This window comes from Ovis canadensis, chromosome 6 (genome assembly GCF_042477335.2).
Source record: "Ovis canadensis isolate MfBH-ARS-UI-01 breed Bighorn chromosome 6, ARS-UI_OviCan_v2, whole genome shotgun sequence".
Taxonomy (NCBI): domain Eukaryota; kingdom Metazoa; phylum Chordata; class Mammalia; order Artiodactyla; family Bovidae; genus Ovis; species Ovis canadensis.
The window spans coordinates 57,170,977-57,195,613 of NC_091250.1; the positions used below are offsets into that span (position 1 = coordinate 57,170,977).

General features: G+C 39.2%; 1 protein-coding gene and 1 long non-coding RNA gene across 4 annotated transcripts in view; both read right to left on the reverse strand.

Moving 5' to 3' along the window:
- KCNIP4 (potassium voltage-gated channel interacting protein 4) overlaps positions 1–24,637 on the reverse strand; it is a 1,308,521-nt gene that overhangs the window by 635,193 nt on the left and 648,691 nt on the right. The gene's annotated exons all lie outside the window — the stretch shown is intronic.
- On the reverse strand, positions 7,954–10,154 carry LOC138442440 (uncharacterized). Its single transcript, XR_011257682.1, has 2 exons — positions 9,868–10,154; positions 7,954–8,165 (listed from the first exon to the last, which is right to left on the reverse strand). It is a non-coding gene; the product is annotated as an uncharacterized lncRNA (long non-coding RNA).

Consider the following 24,637-nt stretch of genomic DNA (forward strand, 5'->3'; position numbering starts at 1 on the left):
AGATTTAACTCCAGAAAAAATGAACAGATAGCCAAAGCAAAAACAACACCTAGTTGTGGATGTGACTGGTTATAGAAGTAAAGCCCAATGTTGTAAAGAGCAATATTGCATGGGAACCTGGAATGTTAGATCCATGAATCAAGGCAAATTGGAAGTGGTCAAACAGGAGATGGCAAGAGTGAACATCAACATTTTAGGTATCAGTGAACTAAAATGGACTAGAATGGGTGAATTTAACTCAGATGACCATTATATCTACTACTGTAGACAAGAATGTCTTAGAAGAAATGGAGTAGCCATCACAGTCAACAAGAGAGTCCAAAATGCAGTATTGGATGCAATCTCAAAAACAACAGAATGATCTCTGTTCATTTCCAAGGCAAAGCATTCAATATCACAGTAATCCAAGTCTATGCCCCGACCAGTAATGCTGAAGAAGTTGAAGTTGCATGGTTGCATGAAGACCTACAAGACCTTGTAGAACTAACACCCAAAAAAGAAGTCCTTTTCATTAAAGGGGACTGGAATGCAAAAGTAGGAAGACAAGAAACACCTGGAGTAACAGGCAAATTTGGCCTTGGAGCATGGAATAAAACAGGGCAAAGGCTAATAGAGTTTTGCCAAGAGAACGCACTGGTCATAGCAAACAGCCTCTTCCAACAACACAAACGAAGACTACATATGACAGAACCAAATGGCCAAGACTGAAGTCAGACTGATTATATTCTTTGCAGCCAAAGATGGAGAAGCTCTATACAGTCAGCAAAAAGAAGACCAGGAGCTGACTGTGGCTAAGATCATGAACTCCTTATTGCCAAATTCAGACTTAAATTGAAGAAAGTAGAGAAAACCACTAGACCATTCAGGTATGACCTAAATCAAATCCCTTATGATTATACACTGGAGTGAGAAATAGATTCAAGGGATTAGGTCTGATGGACAGAGTGCATGAAGAACTATGAATGGAGGTTCATAACATTGTACAGGAGGCAGTAATCAAGACAAACCCCAAGAAAAAGAAATGCAAAAAGGCAAAATGGTTGTCTGAGGAGATCTTACAAATAGCTATGAAAAGAAGAGAAGCAAAAGGCAAAGGAGAAAAGGAAAGATGTACCCATTTGAATGAAGAGTTCGAAAGAATAGCAAGGAGAAATAAGAAATCCTTGCTCAGTGATCAATGCAAAGAGATAGAGGAAAACAATAGAATGGGAAAGACTGGAGATCTCTTCAAGATAATTGGAGATACCAAGGGAACATTTCATGCAAAGATGGGCATAATAAAGGACAGAAATGGTATGAATTTAACAGAAGCAGAAGATATCAAGAAGCGATGGCAAGAATACACAGAAGAACTATAAAGAAAAGATCTTCATGACCCAGATAATCATGATGGTGTGATCACTCACCTAGTGCTGGACATCCTGGAATGTGAAGTTCAGTGGGCCTTAGGAAGCATCACTATGAACAAAGTTAGTGGAGGTGATGGAATTCCAGTTGAGCTGTTTCAAATCCTAAAAGACGATACTGTGAAAATGCTGCACTCAGTATGCCAGCAAATTTGGAAAAGTCAGCAGTGGCCACAGGACTGGAAAAGGGCAGTTTTCATTCCAATCCCAAAGAAAGGCACTGCCAAAGAATACTCAAACTATTGCACAATTGCACTCATCTCACATCCTAGCAAAGTAATGCTCAAAATTCTCCAAGCCAGGCTTCAGCAATACGTGAACCGTGAACTTCCTGATGTTCAAGCTGGTTTTAGAAAAGGCAGAGGAACCAGAGATCAAATTGCCAACATCCGCTGGATCATCGAAAAAGCAAGAGAGTTCCAGAAAAACATCTATTTCTGCTTTATTGACTATGCCAAAGCCTTTGACTGTGTGGATCATAACAAACTGTGGAAAATTCTGAAAGAGATGGGAATACCAGATCACCTGACCTGCCTCTTGAGAAATCCACATGCAGGTCAAGAAACAACAGTTAGAACTGGACATGGAACAACAGACTGTTTCCCAGAGGCAAGCAGCCCTTAATTTCCTGGCTGCAGTCACTATCTGCAATGATTTTGTAGCCCAAGAAAATAAAATAAATTACTGTTTCCACTTTTCCCCATCTATTTGCCATGAAATGATGGGACCGGATGCCATGATCTTAGTTTTTTGAATGTTGAGTTTTGAGCCAGCTTTTTCACTCTCGTCTTTCACCCTCATCAATCTTTATCAGTTACTTTCCCTGAAGTGAAGGGATTAAAGTCTCTTCCTCTTTGAGATGACTTCTAAACCCTCCAGCTGAGACAATGCCACTTCATCACAATGCGTTAACGATAGTCCCTAAATGTTCGTAACATGAGAGAAATGAATTCACACTTTCTCTGTCAGCTTCATGCCTTTTAGAGTGAGTGCATATTGCCATATTACATATATAGCTAGTGTTTAACAACAAGCATTTTCATACAACATGACCCAATGAAGAAACAGTGATATATTTTAGTGCAAGGAAATCTGGTTGTGGAGCAACCACTGAAAAAATAGCATATGCACACTATGTTTTACAAGTGATTTTAAAGGATTTTCCAAGATTATTTTGACTATAGGTAAAATAGTCATGTAATTTACCACACAAAGTGGAAAGCTTTTGATTAAGACAGGAAATGAATGAAAATTACACTGAGACAACAGGCATAAAGGAAGACTGTCCTGGCGAATTAAAATGGAATGTCATCTTAATTGTTATGGGCTAAATTTCAAGGCTCCTCAAATTCTTATTTTGAAATCTTCACTCCCAGTACCTCAGGGTGTGATTGCATTTGGAGACAGAGGCTTTAGAGAGGTAATTTTACCTTTATTTATTGAGGGTATATGGATATTGTTGGCCCTAATTCAGTATGACTGATGCCCTTAAAAGAGAAGGAGATTAGGACACAGACACATACAAGCACAGGGGAAGGACCATGTGAGGACACAGCAAGAAGAGAGTCATCTGCCATTCTAGGAAAGAGACCTCAGAAGAAATCAAATTTGCTGACACCTGACATCTTGAACTTGACCTTGACCTTGACCTTTTCTTGCCTCCAGACTGTGATAAAGTGGTTTAAGCCACCCAGTCTGTGGTATTTTGTTATGTCAACCCTACCAACAAGTATATTAACTCTAATAATTTCATTTAAATATTGGCCTCATACGCTAGCAAGGTTATGCACAAATTCCTTCAAGATAGGCTTCAACAGGACGTGTACCAGTAATATCCAGATGTACAAGAGGGATGTAGAAAAGGCAGAGGAATCAGAGATCAAATTGCCAACATCTGTTGGATCACACAAAAGAACAAGGGAATTTTTAAAAAAAAAATTACTTCTGCTTCATTGACTATGCTAAAGACTTTGACTCTGTGGATCACAACAAACTGTGGAAAATTCTTAAAGAGGTAAGAATTCTAGACCACTATACCTGTCTCCTGAAACCTGTATGTTGGTCAAGAAGCAACAGTTAGAACTGGACATGGAAGAAAGAACTGGTTGCAGACTTGGAAAGGAGTATGTCAAAGCTGTATATTGTCATCCTGATTATTGAACTTATATACAGAGTGCATCATGTGAAATACCAGGCTCAATGAAGCACAAGCTGGACTCAAAGATTGCCAGGAGAAATATCAATAACCTCAGATATGCATACCACCATATGATACCACCCTTATGGCAGAAAGTGAGGAGGAACTAAAGAGCCTCCTGATGAAGGTGAAAGAGGAGAGTGAAAAAGCTGGCTCAAAATTCAACATTCAAAAAATGAAGATCATGGCATTTGGTCCCATCACTTCATGGCAAATAGGTGGGGAAACAAAGGAAACAGTGACAGACTCTATTTTCTTGGGCTCCAAAATCACTGCAAATGGTGACTGCAGCCATGAAATTAAAAGATATTTGCTCCTTGGAAGAAAAGCTATACCTGGACAGCATATTAAAAATCAGAGGCATTACTTTGTCAACAAAGGTTTGTATAGTCAAAGCTATGTTTTTTCCAGTAGCCATGTATGGATGTGAGAGTTGGACTATAAAGGCTGAGGCCAAAGAATTCATGCTTTTGAACTGCGCTGTTGGAGAAGACTCTTGAGAGTCCCTTGAACTGCAAAGAGATCAAACCAGTCATTCCTGAAGTAAATCAACCCTGAGTATTCACTGAAAGGACTGATCCTGAAGTTGAAGCTCCAATACTTTGGCCACCTGATGTGAAGAGGACTCATTAGCAGAGACTCCAATGCTGGGAAAGATTGAAGGCAGGAGGAGAAGGGGAGGACAGTGCATGAGATGGTTGGATGGCATCAGCAAATCAATGGACATGAGTTTCAGCAGACGCTGGGAGATGGTGAAGGACAGGGAATCCTGGCATGCTGCGATACATGGATTCTGAAAGAGACGATCATGACTGAGTGACTGAACAACAACTTACTTACAAAATAACTTCAAATGGAAAAAAAAAAAAGTAACTTTGTATCTGAATAAAGTGTGCCAGCAAAAGTAATACCAGACATGATACCCACTAGGATCATTAAGAAAAGTAACCCCTCCAACTTACTTGGTGGTCCACAACCAAGCCTGTGTGCCACAACTACTGAAACCCAGGCACCTAGAGCCCCATGCTCTGCAATAAGGAATGCCCCCAGATTGCTGCAAGTAGAGAAAGCTTAAACCCAGCAAGAAAGACCCAGCACAGTCAAAATAAAAATATAAATACATTTTTCTAAAAAAATAAAAGTAACTCCTCATCTCTAAAAATGACCTAACTTCATTTCTTTTTTATGACTAAGTAATATTCCATTGTATATATGCACCATGCCACATCTACTTTATTCATTCATCTATTGATGGACACTTACATTTCTTCCATGTCCTGTCTATTGTGAACTGTGCTGAAGTGAATTGCTCAGTCATGTCCATCTCTTTACAACCCCATAGACCATAGCCCGCAGGCTCCTCTGTTCCTGGGGATTCTCCAGGCAAAAATACCAGAGTGGGTTGTCATGCCCTCCTCCAGGGGAATCTTCTCAACCCAGGGATCAAACCCAAGTCTCCCACACTGCAGGCAGATTCTTTACCATCTGAGCCACCAGGGAAGCCTGAACATTGAGGTCTTTTTGAATTATAGCTTTCTCATGATATAGGTCCAGTCATGGGATTGCTGGGTCACATGGTAGTTTTGTTTTTAGTGTTTTGAGAAACCTCCATACTGTTTCCATATGTAAAATAGAAAGCTAGTGGGAGCCTGTTGCGTAGCACAGGGAGCAACTGGGTGGCCACCTAGATGGGGTGGGGGAATGGGTTTGTGGAAGGGAGATTCAAGAGGGAGGAGATACATGTATACATATTTTGTATTCACTTCATTGAACTGCAGAAACTAATACAATATTGTAAAGCAGTTATATTTTAATAAAAAAATAGCACTTAAAATCTGGACCACAAAAAGAAAAGTAAATCCTACCTTCTCATATTCATTCTTTCATTCTCAACTTCATTATTACTGCTACAAAGCATTTCCATAGACATATTTATAATGTTTATATTATTGCCAGCTCTTTTATCCAATGATTTTTCTTAAAATATTTCTCTTAAAGTCTACCAGATATTGGCTTCAGTTTTTCAATATGATTAATATATTTTAATTTTCATATCATTAAAATCCATCTCAGACTAAAAAAATGTTTTATTATTTTCATATTTATAGCAACTTGCTCTATCTTCAAGGTGAGTTTGACCTTGTTTTGCATTTTTTCCAATCCACTCATCACTGGACAAGGAAATTATGCCAATTAAATTCAAGAGCAGACACTTACTATTGGTTCTCTGTTTCAAAGTGATATTCATGTATGTGATACACAAGCTCTCTGAAATAGCCTGAGCACGAAACCATGATTGCCTGGCTGGATTTTTGTAGCATGTGAGGATCACATATCTGGTAAAGGCTATATTTCCATCATAAAGTGTGTGTGCCTGTGTGTGTATTTTAAAATATAATATATTATATACATCTCTTCTGATAGGAGCCAGTGATTGAGGGCCTTATAGAAAATAGAAACTCTCTACATTTGGAACTGATTGATGATGGTACATGATGACATTTTTCATTTTGTGGGAAGGCCACATATTAGACAGGTTTCCATTACTGTACAAGCATCAGAACCCTCACCTTCCTTCCATCTTACAATGAGGAAAACACTTGTGAATAAGTCAGTTAACTTTTCTTATTTACTTGCTCAACAAATGTTTATTTGCGAATGAACTCTGTCCCAGGCACTATTTTAAGTGCTGGAAGTATAACAGTGAATTATTATATGAAAAGCCTTGCTCATGTGGGCTATATTCTGTAAAGACAGGGTAGCATAAAAGCACATAGATTTTCAGCCTGGATTTGAATCTTGGTCCTTCACTAGTGGGTGTGTTTACCCTAATTATTTTATCTTTCTCAACTCCACATTTCTTATTTGTTGAAATGGAGATGACTGCTACCTTATCAGGTTGTCAAAGGATTGAATATAATAACCTAAAGTGCCTGGTATATGATAAGCATTGTTCTTTTTGTAATATCCTGAGGCATTTCCCTTTAAAGGGTGTATTAAGAGAAATTGTGTCTTTTCCAAAAAAGACGTGTTGAAGTTCTACCATCTAATACCTCAGAATGTGACTTTATTTGAAGATAGGAATTTTTTTTTGAATTTTTGAACCTCCGCAGTTTTAATATCAGTATTAAGTCTGCAACACTGACCACATTATATAAGTGGCAAGTATTGTCTGGGCATGATCTTTGACTGTGGAAGATCATGGGAAGATAGGAATTTTATATAAGTAATCAAGTTAAGATGAAGGTATTAGGGTGAGCTTTAATCCATTATGACTGGGGTGTGTGTATCAGGTGTGTTGTGTGTGTGTGTTCAGTCGTGTCCAACTCTTTATGACTCCATTGACTATAGCCCGTCAGGCACCTCTGTCCATGGGATTTTCCAGGCAGAACTGGAGTGGGTTGCCTTTTCCTTCTCTGGGGGATCTTCCTGACCCAGGGATGGAACCCACATCTCCTGCATTAACAGGCATACTCTTTACCACTAGCACCACCTGGGAAGCCCATGGGCACTTCATAAAAAGGGGAAATTTGGACACAGAGGCACATATAGGGAGAATGACATGTGAGGAAAAATTAAAAAATTGTGGTGATGCATCTATAAAGCTAGTACAGTTAAATATTGCCAGTGAACTACCAGCCAGGGAAGAGGCATGGAACAGATTCTCCCTCACAGCCCACCAAGGAGCCAACCCTGCTGACACTCTGATCTCAGACTTCCAGCCTCCAGAGCTGTGAGACAATGCATTTCTGTTAAAAGCCTCCATGGTATGGTACTTTGTTAAGCAGCAATGCAAATTAACATAAATTGCTTTGCCTTTAGGTGTGAGTTCGAAAAGCACTTTTTATTCTATTTTCTTAAAGATGAGCATGTGATAATCTTAATCACTACAGATAAGGTGAACAAATTAAGGTCAGAGAAGGCATACTGTTGTGTATGTACGATCAGTCACTTCAGTCATGTCCGACTCTTTGAGATCCTACGGACTGTAGCCAACTAGACTCCTCAGTCCAGGGGATTCTCCTGGCAAGAATACTGGAGTGGGTTTCCTTGACCTCCTTCAGGGAATCTTCCCAATCTCAGGGACTGAACCTATGTCTCTTATAGCTTCTGCTTTGGCAGGCGGATTCTTTACCCCTGGTTCGACCTGGGAAGCCCCCAGAGAGAGCATAAGTATTTATAAACTTTTCAGGAGAATTATTATTCTGCAAACACTGTGCCCTGGCTCTCTCTTCAGATAATAAAAAATAAATAAGGAAAGCATATAAAATACTACTGTAAACATTCAAGACCCTTTAAAGAGTCCATTGTGTTGAAGGAAATTGACCTGTGAAACATCTGCAGAGACTGTTTCCAGAGATATAAATTTATTCTTGTGATTTTTAACAACATCATCAGCTGCTGACACACACATATATAGACATACTATGAAACAGTGTTCTTGGCAATCAAATTGGTCCTGGGGTTCTTGGCAATCAAACTGGTCCTGGGGTTCAAACATTTCCTGAAGGATACCATGATGAAATCAGATGAATGAATCACTTCTGTTTCACGCAATTTACCTTAGATGAAGGGATAAAAGTTGGAAAATTGGTCATTCTTCTACCAGTCACCAACACTGAGTTATCAAGAAAATAAAGACAGTGAGATTTAATTCTGCAAAAAAGGCTCAGATTTAATTCATAACCTAATTTATACAGGAACACCAATTTGCAAACAGTTTGCATTATAGATTCATTCACTCATTCAACCATCCATCCACTCATTTAAAAATATTTATTGAGCCCTACTCTGGTAACCTCTGTCTCAAAATTTAAACTGATATTTCTTCAGAATTAATTTTTTAAGGAGTTTGATTCAATGGGCATTTTGTTGATACATACCATATCAGTCCTATCAAGGGTACAGATAAGATTCCTGCTCGGAGGAACTTAGAAGGATGAATAAACACCATGGCAGGTGGACACACACACACACAGACACCTACAAGGTGTTTGGGTTTGGGGAGGAGGAAGAGGAAGTTGACGGATCAGGAAAAACACTACAAGTAGGTGGTATGTAAGCTGAGCTTTGAGGATCCCATACAATTCCAGGTAAACTGAGAAGGCAAAGGCACTGCAGAGTGAGGAAACAGTAACAGCTGCAGGGGAGCAGATGGAATGCTGAAAGAATTGTCTCCTGGCTCAGAGAAGCAATACAGAGAGTCAAAAGCAGAGAGGCTGGATTTAAGCCTTGAAATACAAAGCCCTGACAGCCATTCTAAGAAGTTTGACATTTATGAGGAAGGCGATAACATAATTTGACCTCTGTTTTAAGATGAAAATTCTAGACTTAAAAACCTAGAAATTTATGGCAGGTAAACCAGTTAAGAGGCTGTGGTGGTCCTTTAGGTCACAGAGGTCCCCATCTTTTTGGCACCAGGGACTGGTTTCAAGGAAGACAATTTTCCATGGACTGGTGTGGTGGCTATGGCTTTGGTATGATTCAAGCATATTACATTACTGTGACGACATTATTTCTATTAACACACCAGCTCTACCTTAGATTATCAGGCATTAGATCCTGGAGGTTGGGGAAACCTGTTTTGTGTGCTTAGTCGCTCAGTCCTGTCTGACTCTTTGAGACCCCATGTACTGTAGCCCACCAGGTTCCTCTGTCCATGCAATTCTCCAGGCAAGAATATTGGAGTGCATAACCATTCCCTCCTTCTCCAGGGGATCTTCCTGACCCAGGGGTCAAACCCAGATCTCCTGCACTGCAGGCAGATTCTTTACCATCTGAGCTTCCAGGGAAGGAGGCTTGAAATTAGCTAAAGTCAGAAGGAATTTAAATGGATGAAATAAGAGTCACTGAAATTCAGGTAGGATATAGCAAAGTATGGATGTATCTTTTTAAAATACATTTCTGAATGTTAAATTGAGTAATTAATGAAGCTGATATTATACCATATTTGTAAATACCAGTTAAACATTTAGTTATTTATATTTTGCAATTATCTTGTTTTCTGCAGCAAAAATAGTTTCAGAATTCAAGTTTCAAGTATCTTAACAAGTTTTTGAAAAGTTCTTCAGTCCAAGGCCTGTGATTATGTTTACTGAATAAAATAGCCTGGGTATTTCTACACTTGATATGAAACCCAGATGCCATAAAGAAAATTACTGATAAATATGATTATATAGAAACATAAAACTGATAGATTTGAACACATAAAAATTTAAAACAGCTATAATACACGCACAAAAACTGGGAAACATACTCACCTACCTAGCACAGATAAGAGCTGCTGCTGCTGCTGCTAAGTCGCTTCAGTAGTGTCTGACTCTGTGCGACCCCATAGATGGCAGCCCACTAGGCTCCTCTGTCCCTGGGATTCTCCAGGCAAGAGTACTGGAGTGGGTTGCCATTTCCTTCTCCAATGCATGAAAGTGAAAGTGAAGTCACTCAGTCGTGCCCGACTCTTAATGACCTCATGGACTGCAGCCTACCAGGCTCCTCCAATCACGGGATTTTCCAGGCAAGAGTACTGGAGTGGGTTGCCATTGCCTTCTCCGAGCACAGATAAGAGCTAGTATCCTTAATATTTAAAACAAACAAAAGAGTTAATAAATCAATCCAAAAGAGCAACAGGCAAAATAATTAGAAGAATCAAATATGTTGCCTATGTTTCTAGTCTGGGACAACACATAGATGTTAATGATATTATTTCTAAAATAAGGAACCAGAAGAAGGAAAATCAGGAGTTTTTGGAGGGGAACAAGAACAGAAAATTATAGACAGGTAGAAATAATATTTGTTTGGGAGATGATAAATATGTGGTGCTGGGATTATCTATATTGATAAGGTCAACAGGGAAGTAAAATTTGAATCTGAAAAAAAACATGCCATACACATTCCTATCTTCATTTTTACTGTACTATGTGACTTTCTGAAGACATATATTTTGGGTTTGGTATTTTTAGCAATTTTTCTGGATACTCTGTTAAATGTATTTATACCACAGGACTACCTTGGCCAAACAGCCTAAGGTTGTCTCCATTACCATGCTGGAGAAATATGTTTGAAAGAGACATACAGATTATTGAAAATTCCTAATTGTGTCCTTACCAGTAGACACGTTTATGTTGCTGTGAAATAAGAAGCCACTGAACTGAACTGAACTGAACTGAAGAGGCAAAAATTGTTAATGCCTGCTATTAAATTTCCACTTGTATTTTTTACTACAATTTACATTCATCCACTTTGTTTTTGTTGTTATTATTGATCACTGAGCATGTTCTATTAATTACTGTTTTACATAATCTCTACTGGGGTTTCCTCTCCCTGTAAACAGGCTTTTATCCTTCCATATAGCCCTTTTAAAAGCAAATTATCAAGTCTGCTTATAATGACTGTCCTTTGCCACACCTGCCTTATCTCTTTACCAAGCTTTCAATAAACTACTGCAGTGAGCCTGCATCAGAATTACCTGGAGGGCTTGTTAGAACACACGCTGCAAGGTGCCACCCCCACAGGAGTGATTGGTAGTTTGGGAGTAAGCGAGGCTGGAAATCTAAATTTGCTAACAGGTTCCCAGGTGATGCTGATACTGCTGATCTAGGACCTCACTTTGAGACTCGGGGCTCTACCAGAGTGATGCGTGCCTCGTGCCTCGAACTGATTGCATATGTTCACAGCTAGAGGCACTTAACTCACAGGTGTTGATTTTGCACCCTGTAGGTAGGCAGGATTACAGGCCTTTCATTGGTTCATGGTCTGTACGTGTCACGTGATGTAAACGTAACAGGGCGACTTGGTGTGGGTAGCAGAGCTGAGCCTTTGCTGAGTTTTCCAACTCCCATACATCGTCCTTTCCTGGATTCCTTGAGGGACGTGCTATTTCCTGTGGGACCAGGACACTGACTTCCCTTGCTAAGGTTCCTTCTGGAAGCTGAAGATGAGCACGTAAGTTCACTTCCCATATCTGGGAATCTGCTTGGTTGCCATCTGGACATTTGTGACAGAGTTGGTTTTCCTGCACTGATTTCTTTCGTTGCTCCTTGTTGGGGACCTTGAAGTTTGCCTTTTTGTGCAGGTGAGTCTAGTGTTCTGGGCCTGGCATTCCCCAGACTGACTTCAAACACCCCAGGTTACCTTCTTCTCTGCTTTTCAAACATGGATAATTTATTCAGTTGAACAATGTTGTTGCTATTTCTATGACTCCTGCCTATTTGTTCCCTCTCTTGATTTCTGTATGAGTTTCCAGACCCCTCAACCCCCAGCTCCATCTCCCACATGCTCTGAGACTCAGAGTGAGCATTCTGTTTTGGTCTTCTTCCTCCATGAATGATTGTTTTTTCTGGTAAAATCGTGCACCTTGGCTGGAAGTTTCTAGTGCCAGCTACACACATGACTTAGATCTAAGTAAGTCAACTATTATCATTTTTCCATTTTGAACCTGGGTCAACAAGGTCTGTGGGCTTGCTAGGCAAAGTGTAGTCTAAGGATCAGTGGCTTTCAGCCTGTTAGGGAAGCTTGTTAGAAATACAGAGCCTCATGCCCCACCTCCTATGTGTTGAGTTAGAATCCAGGGTGTAACAAGAGCCCCAAGTGATTGTCATGCACATTGTAAAGAACTGATTTATGGTATAGCCCCATAGGATGAACTACTACCTGTGACTAATTGCAACTCTCAGCATTACCAATCACTATATTTTCCAACTTGATCACGCCACAGATGTAAGTTTACAAAACCATGTTCAGTGAGTTTCCTACTGACGGTGTGAACTACCACCAATAACCTATGATTCTGCAGGAATCCAAAGTGTCTCTGTGTACATCTCATGCTTGTTGTTTCTTGGTGTATCAAGGCCTTTTCAACTATGTCAGTAAATTCCTTCATGCTTTTGGCCATGATTTGATGTGGGTGTGGATGACAGCCAGCCCAAGGGTCCCAGGTGCTTGAGTACCACTCCAGTTCAACAAAACATTTTAGGTTCTTAATGTAATGCTGGCCCACAGCAGGTGACCATCCAGACCTCTCTCATCAGTTATTATGAAGAAGGTGTTGAAAATAGATCAGGCTGGGTGAACTTATGTTGTGGTGTTCACCAGAGCTTCATGTGGTGAGTGGGGCCAGCAGTGCTGGGACTAGTAGGTAAGTCTGGTTTAGGCACCTATGGAGTCAGTGCTTTTGCTCTGGGTGCTGGTGTGTGTAAGGTCTTGCGTGTGTCCTCCAAGAGTGGAATCTCGATTGCCCCATCCTATGGAACTCCTGAAGTCAAGCCCTGCTGGTCTTCAAAACCAAATACTCAGGGGGATTCCCCTCCTGAGGCCAGACTCATAGGCTGCGGAGCTTGACATGGGGGTCAGAGCTCTCATACCCCATGGGCGAACTTCTGCAATATAATTGTTCTCCAGTTTGTGGGTCACCCGACTATTTGATATGGAAATGTATTATATAACTGTGTCTCTCCTACTGTTTTGTTGTGGTTTGTGCCTTTACACACACACTTTTTTGCTAGGTATCTATGTGTGTGAGTGTGTGTGTGTGTATAAAATCAATGGTTGTTCAGTTGTAATTTTGCTGTGCTCATGAGAGGAGGTAAATTCAAGGTCCTTCTACTTCACCATTTAGCACCTTCTCTTTTTTCAGAATTTAGAATTAAAATATATCTAATCTTTACAGTTGTTGAACACAATCTTATATTTATTTCACTTTACTACAAAATATAAGCAATAAAATGATTTTGATTAATTACTCTATATCCTGAGTATATTCAAAAATTAGAACAGTTTCATAATAAATTTATGTCTCACCTGGTTTCAAAAAGGGATGTGAAAAGGCTTATCTATTAAATATTGACTTTGGTATTTTGTTTTCTTGAGGACTTCTTTTTGAAGAATTGACATGCTATGAAGAAAATTTTGTTAGTTTTTTTGTTTGTGTGGTTTTTTTATTTTGGTCCAGAAAATATTCCTAGTCAGTGCATAATTACCTTTCAAAAGTACAAGAATACATTCTAAACTAATGGATTTCCTTAACAATGAACCCTCTCCATGTACTTTGTTGTGTTTTCCATCACAGCCTTTAAGAAAAAGAAGATAGCTGTTTCTAAAAATTCCTCACAGTATAAACCCCATTTCCTTTCTATGTTAAAAATATAGTCAAAATAATATTGTTAATCATATAAATGTATGTGAAGCAATCTAAAAATGAATCAGAATTTTTGAATTGAAATTATGAGTCTCTGCCTATAAGGCTTTGGTTAAAAAGAAAAAAGCAATTATCCTCACATTCTCTCAAGTCGAGGGCCAAGTTTCAGTATTCTCCAGGATCATTCTCAAGTTTCAAGTCCGTAAATCTTTTAAATTTTGCTTTAAATCAGCATCCATTGCTGGACCTCGGTAGCCCAGAGGTGGAAACTGGCTCAAAGGTAGGTTTTTCTTGGCTATCACAGCTTTCTTCTTCATCGTCCTCCTCATCTTACTTAGTTGCTTTAGGGAGATGTATACTCTGCAGTTCACACTTACTAAATTACTTATTTCTGTGTTTCTCCTGGATATTTTGGACAGGAAGAAGGGAAAGCTTAATGTTGAAGTCAAAGACGCTTGAGTCAGATGTCGTAGTTAGCAACCTTCCTCCAGTACTGGTTAGCTGTTTCACTCACTTTTGAATGCTCCAGTTTCTCCATCTATAAAATTAGTATAACAGTCCTGGCTTCAGTTGCATGTAGGTAGGACTGGGTGCAGTGCTCCTTAAAAATGTCTCAAACATTATCTGGCATGTAAAGATGCTCAAGAAGTGTTAGCCATTACTCTTGTCTGCTCCCTGAAATTTGCATCTACAAACCATCCTACAGAGGACTTTACCCAGAGAGGGCCAATAAGACAGTTAATATTCGAAAATGTTAACTCTTTTTATGGTCTGGCTCCTAAAAAGATTTGAGTTGGAATTGCACCAAAGTTTACTTTATCGAAAGAACTAAGTACAGCTTTTAAAGTGGCTGTGACCTCAAACACTGAAGTCTCTTGAATTGTGTTATTCTACTTTTCTTTCCTTTTTTCCCACTTGTAAGTGATTCATGTTCTAAAAATCACAAAAGGGTTAAAGAATGAACTATATGAACAAGTAAAATGTATAAGAAAGTGTAAGAAAGAATTCTTGTATCTGTTATTCACCCTCACCTACTTTACTGTAATCAGTAATAGTAATAACAGCCAGCATTTATTGAGCTGAAGTGCTAAACACTATATATGTGTGTGTGTGAAATCTCACTGAATCTTCTTAGTTGCTCTTTGGTTCTTTGACATTGGTTCTCTTTCTTTTTTCATCTGCTTTTTGAAAATTAAATAGAGGCTAAGAGAAGTTAATGGCACCCCACTCCAGTACTTTTGCCTGGAAAATCCCATGGACGGAGGATCCTGGTAGGCTGCAGTCCATGGTGTCGCTAGAGTCAGACACGACTGAGCGACTTCATTTTCACTTTTCACTTTCATGCATTGGAGAAGGAAATGGCAACCCACTCCAGTGTTCTTGCCTGGAGAATCTCAGGGACGAGGGAACCTGGTGGGCTGCCGTCTATGGGGTTGCACAGAGTCAGACATGACTGAAGCAACTTAGCAGCAGCAGCAGCAAAAGAAGTTAAGCAACTTGCTCAAGACCACACAGCCGTTGGTGAGAACTTGCTTACTAGCTAGTGCGTGGTGAAGCCCTTATTTCGATGCTTGTCCATCTGATTCCATATTTTCTCCTCTTATACTCATGTTTCCAGTCCCTCTGATCCTTGAGTGTTGCACTCTGAAGACTGTCCCATCCCTGCAGCCTTCCCTAATCCATTTCCTACTCAGTTGGAAACACTCAAGTTGTAGCTCTGAGCCCTCTCCTGATCATTATGTCAGGCTTACTTTCTGGTCCAAACTCCCCACCACTGTGAATAAAAACAGTGCTTCTCAAGCCTTGCTCTAGCCATGTGGGGCCTGACTTTTTAGGATAAATGTATCTACAGTGAACCAGGAGTGTTTATCACCCTGCTTTTATCACCAACAGCACTAGCATTAGGAAATTCACCAGGTGCCTACATTTTTCATCTGTAAAATAAAAATCCACATTATGCTTACAAGTTATATAGCTCTTCTGGAAATGAGAAAATTGAACTTTTCAAATTCTTGGTTGCAAGCTGTGCTGTAAAACATCATTACTGATTTTTTGATATGTACTTTCTGGTCTTTGCAATTCAAAGGTGATGGCTTTGACTATCATCACTCTCAATGTGAACAGAAAGAGCACAGAGGGATCAAACTTGAGGTAGTCCTGTCTCTCACCTGAGGGCTGAGGTAAAATGTTTTCTTTGGGAGTGGAAGTGCATAATTAGGAATTGTCTCCATTCTTTCTCCTTATTATTTAGGAACCTGTAAGGATATAGCGACTTCACTTTCACTTTTCACTTTCATGCATTGGAGAAGGAAATGGCAACCCACTCCGGTGTTCTTGCCTGAAGAATCCCAGGGATGGGGGAGCCTGGTAGGCTGCCGTCTATGGGGTCACACAGAGTCGGACATGACTGAAGCGACTTAGCAGCAGCAGCAGCAGCAGCAGCAAGGATATAGTTACAGAGACCCTAAATGCTGTTACACTGATTTCCCAAATCAGAAAGTAAGTACTCATGGCTCAAAGTACTCTCCTGTTGGCCATCATTTTGAGACCAGAGACTAGATACCTGATGAGATGTGAGTGGTTTTGGACTGGTTGCATCTCCTTGCAGTCCAAGGCACTCTCAAGAGTCTTCTCCAACACCACAGCTCAAAAGCATCAATTCTTCAGCGCTCAGCTTTCTTCACAGTCCAACTTTCACATCCATACATGACCACTGTAAAAATCATGGCCTTGACTAGACGGACCTTTGTTGGCAAAGTAATGTCTCTGCTTTTGAATATGCTATCTAGGTTGGTCATAACTTTCCTTCCAAGGAGTAAGCGTCTTTTAATTTCATGGCTGCAATCACCATCTGCAGTGATTTTGGAGCCCCCCAAAATAAAGTCTGTCACTGTTTGCCCATCTATTTCCCATGAAGTGATGGGACCAGATGCCATGATCTTTGTTTTCTGAATGTTGAGCTTTAAGCCAACTTTTTCACTCTTCTCTTTCACTTTCATCAAGAGGCTTTTTAGTTCCTCTTCACTTTCTGCCATAAGTTGATACATGGCAAAAACCAACACAATACTGTAAAGCAATTATCCTTCAATACAAATAAATTTTAAAAAATTTTAGTTGAATTAAATAACATTAGACAATGAGAATCATATAAATAAAAGGTAGATGATCTTATAGTATGAAGAGTGCTATTGGTCGGGGCATTTATCTTGGGAGGTGGGAAAAATGTGTGTGTTGGACTTTGAGGGTGTGAGGCTTTTGCAAAGGACCAAGTCAGGAAAGGACACTGTGAATGGATGTAAGATAGCACAGCAAAATAAGATGGTGGGTAATTAATTATATACTGAATTTGGCAGAAGTGCCAGGATGGAAGGCAGCTGGAAGGTAGTTTGTACCAAAGGAGAAAGAACTGTTCTCCTAAGGGTTTGGACTTTACGGTGAGCAACAGGGGAAAGTTCAAGTGCTTGGGGCCAAGAACTATCATGACTCTCTCTAAAGTTCAAATACATCAATAAATACTATCTTTATTTTCCACATTATATTGAGAAAAATTAAAACCTTTCCTCAAGCAGTTATATTTTCTCAATCATATTTAGAACTGATTTGAAACGATCTGCAATTTGTTTCTTACTCTATTTTGTTCTTTCACCCAACAGCTATTTATTCTGTTTCTGTTGGTGTTATTAACCTTGGCAGTGAACATTAATCTAAAACACCTTCAGAATATAAATTATTCAGATTAGCAATAATTTGAAGCCTGAGATCTGGATAATGTATTTGTGTTCATTAAGGAAATATTCATACCTCAGTTTTAACTAGCTCATATCCATCAAACTCAAGAAGACCCACATTCTGAAATATCTGAAATTACAGATGTTAATTTTTATGCAGATTATCCTGTTATTAGTTTTCTCATGTTGACCATTCTGTCAGAGCCTAGCCTCAGTGATTGTCTGGTGTAAAATACCTAACTATATTTGTATTCTCAAAGGTTGCTTGACCATTCTATCATGAATAGACAGTCCTTTGATATAAGCAATAAATTTGAAGCTTAGGAATTGAATTTTCCACACATAGCAAGAGAAATGTAGTAACCATCTCTCTTAATGCTTAAATGCACCTTCAAAGTACAAGGTTTGAATGCTGTTGGTGGATACTTTATGTTCAACCAGCTAATGCAGAGGTGACAAAGAAGGAACATGGTTGGTTTGGCAAAGAGTCACCCCATTCTTGGAGAAGGCAATGGCACCCCACTCCAGTACTCTTGCCTGGAAAATCCCATGGATGGAGGAGCCTGGTAGGCTGCAGTCCATGGGGTTGCTAAGAGTTGGGCACGACTGAGTGACTTCCCTTTCACTTTTCTCTTTCATGCATTGGAAAAGGACATGGCAACCCAATCCAGTGTTCTTACCTGGAGAATCCCAGGGATGACAGAGCCTGGTGGGCTGCCATGTATGGGGTCACACAGAGTTGGACGCGACTGAAGCGACTTAGCAGCAGCAGCACCCTCCCCCCACCCCCCCCCAACCCCCCCCCCCCCCCCCCCCCGTCTCAACATGTTAAAGCACTCTAGCTCACAACTGGCAGGGGATGCTGCATTGCAATGCAATTATCATGAATCCTTCCATATTTCAGCCTTTCATGCAACTGTGTCTACCTCATATGGAAATCTCCCTTGTAGTCTTGTCTTTAGGAGGGAAAGCAAAGCCAGAGGGAAAACAAGGAACTCCCTGAGGTTTGAGAGCTCAAGCTTCTGAGGGTCATGGCCAGGGCACTACAATGAGAGACAGTGTAGAAAGTACATGGGCTGGGTAGCTCAAGAAAAGTGATATAAGGTATGTTACATAGCTAGCCCTTGAACAGCAAAAGACTGATTTTATCTTGAGGTTGAGGAAAATCCCACTTTTGCTCTCCAATACATAAGCCTTAAGTCTAGAGGTGAAGAGGGGAAAAAGATCAGTCCCAATTCCACTGTCGCTGGTATTTGCCCGAGGGTGGGGGGATGAGAATTAGAGAGAGCAGAGAGATGGTTCCAGTTGACTTTATCTCAGTCATTCCTCAGAGAAAACACACATACAAATATCATCCCCCAACCAGGGCAACTGTTTGAGAAACTAGACACATCATGAAAATACTGGGCTCCAGGAGGAGCTTGGAGTAGTGAAAATGCACCTCTGTAGGAATTCATTTCAAAAGAAGATGCAGAACTACATTTTACCTGTCAGGAAAATTTTAAGTCTACATATGCAAAGTCAAGGCTGTTACTCGCTTGCAAACACCAAGTCTACTGGGAACATTCACAATCCTGACATCTTTCCATGTCTGCTACATTTGATCTGAGATAGCAAAAATGCCAGCAAGTCCCCAAAGACTCTATATACAAGCAGGCTTGTAGCTTTTGTTTGTAACTAGCAGAGATTCTGAAATCAAAACATTTTTAACCCTAAACACCTCCTCCGGGGCTGAGATAAAATGCCATTTCAAACTGGTCAGCCTGGGTGTTGTACAGAAGGCCAGATTTGAATGCAGAAGGATGTGAGTGTGAATCCAGGCTCCTTTACTGCCGGTATGAGAATCTGTAAGGTCCACTTTGATTGGGGTAGCGGTACCTGCTGAGCTTAGGGTGATGAATGGAAACAATATATAAGAGAGTATTATTAGAATAACTAGAATTTTAGAAGTTTTCAGTAAAGAAAAAACATGATGAGTTACAGTAGCAGTGGTCTGACTGAACAGTACAAAAGAATAAAGCTCATATTTGTGGTTAAAGCTGCTTCTCCTAGTGATATCTAAAATTATTTGTAATTAAATAAAGCAGGTCTAATATACATGCATTAACAAAATGTATCCAAAGGAAAATTAGGCAAAATATATAATAAGACACATACTGTAAGCCAGGCCCTGTTCTAAATAATTTGCATGTATTAACCATTTTTATTAAGTCTAATTATTATTTTCATAAGACACATACTATAAGCCAGGATCTTGTCTAAATAATTTACATGTATTAATTCAACCATTTTTACTAAGTCCATTATTATTTAAATATTATCTTCACTTTGCAGCTGTGGATACTAACACTCAGTAAGGTTAAATAATTCGATCAACATTACACAGGTAGTCAATGCTGTGGTCAAGTAGACTGACGCAGTCTAGCACTAGAGCCTGTACATTTACTAATGGTATTATACTTCCTATACCATTCCTAAATAAGTTGACAATTTTTTCTAAAGAAGAAAGGAGCCCCATATAGGGTCAATTTAACTATGATCCTTATCCTGTAGTTTTAAGATGAAAAGAAGAACTGATAAAATACTCTAGTGTCTGTGTGGTTAATTGGTGAAATGCTGTAGGATAATCTGTATGTGGGAGAAGGCAATGACACCCTACTCCAGTACTCTTGCCTGGAAAATCCCATGGATGGAGGAGCCTGGTAGGCTGCAGTCCATGGGGTCGCGCAGAGTTGGACACAACTCAGTGACTTAGCAGCAGCAATCTGTATGTGCTCCAGATTATATATTAAGAGTGTAAACTTGGAATGTTTAAGAACAGTCTTCATTTGCCTCTCCACCCACTCATCCATCCATCCATCCACTCTGGTTATAGAAAAGTGATACAGAACAAAGTTTTAAGCTAGGAAGACTTCACTTCTAATTCCACTTTTACCACTCACTAATTGTTTGACCTTGAGAAAGCAAGATTATCTGATTGAGTCTTTTCTAAAGTATTCTTCAATGGGGAATTATGAGAATCAATGATACAATGTTTCAGCCCTCTAAGCACAGTATATGGTACAAAATTAAACACAATAAATGATGGTTATTAATATTAGCATTCAGAATTCTATATGTTCTGAGCCTATAAAATGAATAAAACACACTTCTTGCCCTCTACAAGATCTAGTATTTTAATAGGGACATGACGACATAAGTGTGATAAATGTGGAATGGTTAATTCTATGAGGGTTTAGGTGCAGAGGAGTCAGGAATGGAAAAAATGATTAATAATTTGGAATTTTATAATGTATCAAGCACTGAGATAAGTGCATAGGCCCTTCACTTGCCATCTTCTTTAGTTATCTTGATGACCCTAAGAAATAAGAACTATTATCTCTATTCTACAAATGAAGAAAATAAGTTGAGAGAAATGAAGTTATCTGCCCAGAGTATATACTCAGGAGAAAAGAGTGGAGACCTTAACCCAAGTTATCTCTAACATGAAAAATGAAGCCTTTAAGCTGAGTCTTCAATGATGACCAGGTATTCTTGAGCACACCAGTGGCAAAGGATATTCAAGGCACTGAAGTAGTAAGAATAGTGGCCAAAGGAAATCAAACCATGTGATGTATTTAGAAACTTTGGGTAATTCAGTATTCACTTGAGGACTACTTACTGAGGGTCTGTGATGTGCCAGGGGCTTTTTTAGATGCTGGATATATGAAGCCTAAGAGATACAGACTGAAATTCCTGTCTGGGTTTTATTCCTTTGGAGAAAGATACCCAAAGTAACACATACTCACATAAGATAAGTTCTTTACAAAGTAAAATATAAAAATACAGTAAACTATAAAACCTCAGTTCTAATTACTATTGAGAAAAATGAAGCAAGAAAGAGGTCCAAGTATGCTGACAGCAGGAATATTTTCTGATTTTCAGGAGACAGGGAAGGCTTAGTGAAGCAGAGATATGAGTGTTGCAGGGACCAAATCATGAAGGACCTTCTACACCAGGCTCAGAGGTTTGGACTTTGTCCTTTTGAAATGGGGGTCTTTAAAAAAAAAAAAAAGGGACTGGAATGAGCTTCACGATGAAGGTGAGACTGTGGCTGAGCTTTGAGGCATTTATAGGGTTGGAAAAAATGAGAGGGTGAAGGAGAGAACATTCTAAGGAAGAATGTCAACACATCACGGTTTCACAAATTTACTGGAGATGAGCTGGAATGAGAATGAGTTTGGTGTATGAGAAACCAGTAGATAACAGGCCATTCTGGGAAAGCCTGGATCATAGGAACTACATCTGGAAGACTCTGCAGTTAGCTTCCTGGGAAACCGAGCATGATACTTAACTTCTCTTCCTCTAGTCACCCCTTACAAAAGTTAGGGATAATATAGTCCCTCCCTCATAAGAAGAGTTACACTAAATAATACAGATAAAATATTACTTTTGTGCCTGGTACACAGTAAATTTTCACAAAAGGTTGGCTGTTACTATATGTAGTATCTTGGGAGCTGGAGGGTATAACAGAGATTGGACCCAGGTTTAAGGATTGTTATGGAAGGAAATATGATTGAAAGTACTGTGATTTCAGGAGGCTGATTATATTACATAAATCTAAATATTCATCTCTAATATGCAAATTTATAATCTAAAAGGCCAAGGCTTATAACAGTTTAACGTAGACTAACCCTTGAGATAACACAAAGGTCAAAATAGCTCTAATAAAATTTAATAATTAGGAAGTTTGAGCTTTGGAAATGGAGAGATATATGAGTAACTCAAAAAAATGTTATTTCAAATAAATGCAATGCCTATCTCCATATTGCTGCCAAATTTTCATTTTTTATGAATTCAAATAGGCTAGGAACAAACTTCAGTGCTTCAGAAGAATGTCTGATTGATGGTCATTTCTCAGTAATGAGAGTTATTTGAATGTGACAGCAGGCACCAATGTGTTGGATTCAGCAAGAAGGACATGCATTGTACCATTGCCTGTCTTGGAAGGAGTCTTCACATTAACCAGAAACCCAAATGATAAATAGAATTTTAGTCTCACCTATAACAACAATAAATTGCTACCTATGTGTACCTTAATTTTATCTTAATTATGTTTCTTTAAAGTTAATATCTGCTTAATGAATCAAATTGGACAGTTTTTTTTTCTTTTTTTTTGAGATTTCCAGCTCAGTAGAAATATATACCTTCCTTTCCTGAGAAACTGCCGCAGTTATCACTCTATTCTGGTTTATGCATTAAAGATCATAGCAAGTAGGCTTTTAAAATGTAATCATAAGGTTCTATTCTGTTTAGGGCTACTTGGCTAATGTCTGCCACTAAAAGTGGGAAGAGAAACTGATTTGGTTTTATATAACAGATTTAACTCTCAGTATTAAGAATTTTTGTCAGAAGGGATGTTGGATTGTAGTAAATTCATGAAATGTCACCCTTTGATCACAAAGAAAACTACAAGGAATTTGAACTAAACAAATCTTAAGGGGCCACCAGAGGAACAACTAGATGGTAGTTATCAGGCAGATATCAGCTTTGATGTTCAGTTCTCAAAATAAATACCAGCTCTTCCAAAATGTTAAGGAGTAAATATGACAGCTTTAATCAAGTTTGCAAAATAAATTTCATTCTCAAGTTGACAGATTCCTGGGTTTAAGGGACACTTAACTTCTGAAAATTGTACTTTGTATGGTTGTGTTGAGAAGACTCAGTTTAAGTGAATGCAAGCCTACCAGATTATTGGGCATAACAAGTAATTTAAACAAAATTTCTCCATTAATTAGTCTTAATGTATTGAATAAAATGGTTCATTAAACAGATTATATTGAAGAGCAATTCTCCTGGTAGCAAATACATCTGTGAGAACATCCTTAAAATACAAAGATGTGATATAAGAAATTTTCGGTGAAATTTTAGAAAGTAGAGATAGAACAGCCGGTTTAATACAACTTGTAGTCAGGATTATCTGGGGGACCTAGACGCTTGTGTGATGAACACAAGCGTTTGGTTCTTTTTAGCATATATATTCTTTTCTTTTGATAACAGATGCTGGATTATCCTTTGGGGAACTGCCTCAGTCCCATGACATTGCACACTCATGTCATCTTGGTATCAGTGTGACTTAAGAGAAAGACCAAGGGATACCAGGCCAGAAGACTAAGGTCCGTGGCCGGGCTCTGGTTCAGTGTAACTCTGGGCAAGCCATGTAACCTTTATGATGGTTTGGTTTCTCATTTTTAGCATGAAACCAATACTATTAATAGTACTGATATAAATACCTTACAGGATTATTTTAAGGATGACATAAGTCAGTCATGAAAAAGCATTGCTGCACAGATATTAAAAATACCCAGGGCATGCTTGCTAATGTAGTTCAGTATGACCAACCTTGACTGGCAAGCTTATTACAAGGTTAAAAAATATGAAAGCAACAATTAGTGCATTTTACAGTATGTACATGATACCTTAATAGACTGTTGTGTAAACAGCTTATTTTCATCAGGGAGCTGCCTTTTTATTAGTGACATGAGGATAATAAATGTATCTTATGTAAAATGAGGCATCCCATTAATGCCCATTTGTCATTCACCATGAATCAGATTGACACTTGGGAGACACTGGTCACCCCAGGTGTACTGTATTGGCTTTCGCTTCTTGGGAGTGGAGTGCAGCCTGGTGCAGAGAGCCCCAGGCTGCTCACCATGAAGGTCTAGTGAGCACCATCATGGATATTTTTGTGGAGTTATTTATGCCATCAAGGCTAATTCTGTTTTCCTTTTGTAAGTGAGATAGAACCACTTGCCCATGACATGTTTACCTCAGGATTGTACAGTACCCTAATGACAGAAGAAATACTGCTTATTTTATATTCATTTTTTCCCCTTAAACATCGTACACACAAAAGAAGTGGCACAGAATTCAGAGGTAATGGGGAACCAGAAGCACTTAGTGTGTTAATTTAAGGAGTGTGTATAAACTTCATGCAGATTGAAATGTCCCAACAGCTTGCAAATGGGTTGCTCATGTATTCAAGGCAGCAGTTCTGAAGGTACATTAGTCATAAAGACCACAGAATGTAGCTTTTTATGTTTATTGTTCGCTTTCACAGTCTGTCCCACCCTGAGTCTCATAGTCTAACAGGGTGGTACACGGGTGCCTGAATGCATCCAAGAATGTCTGT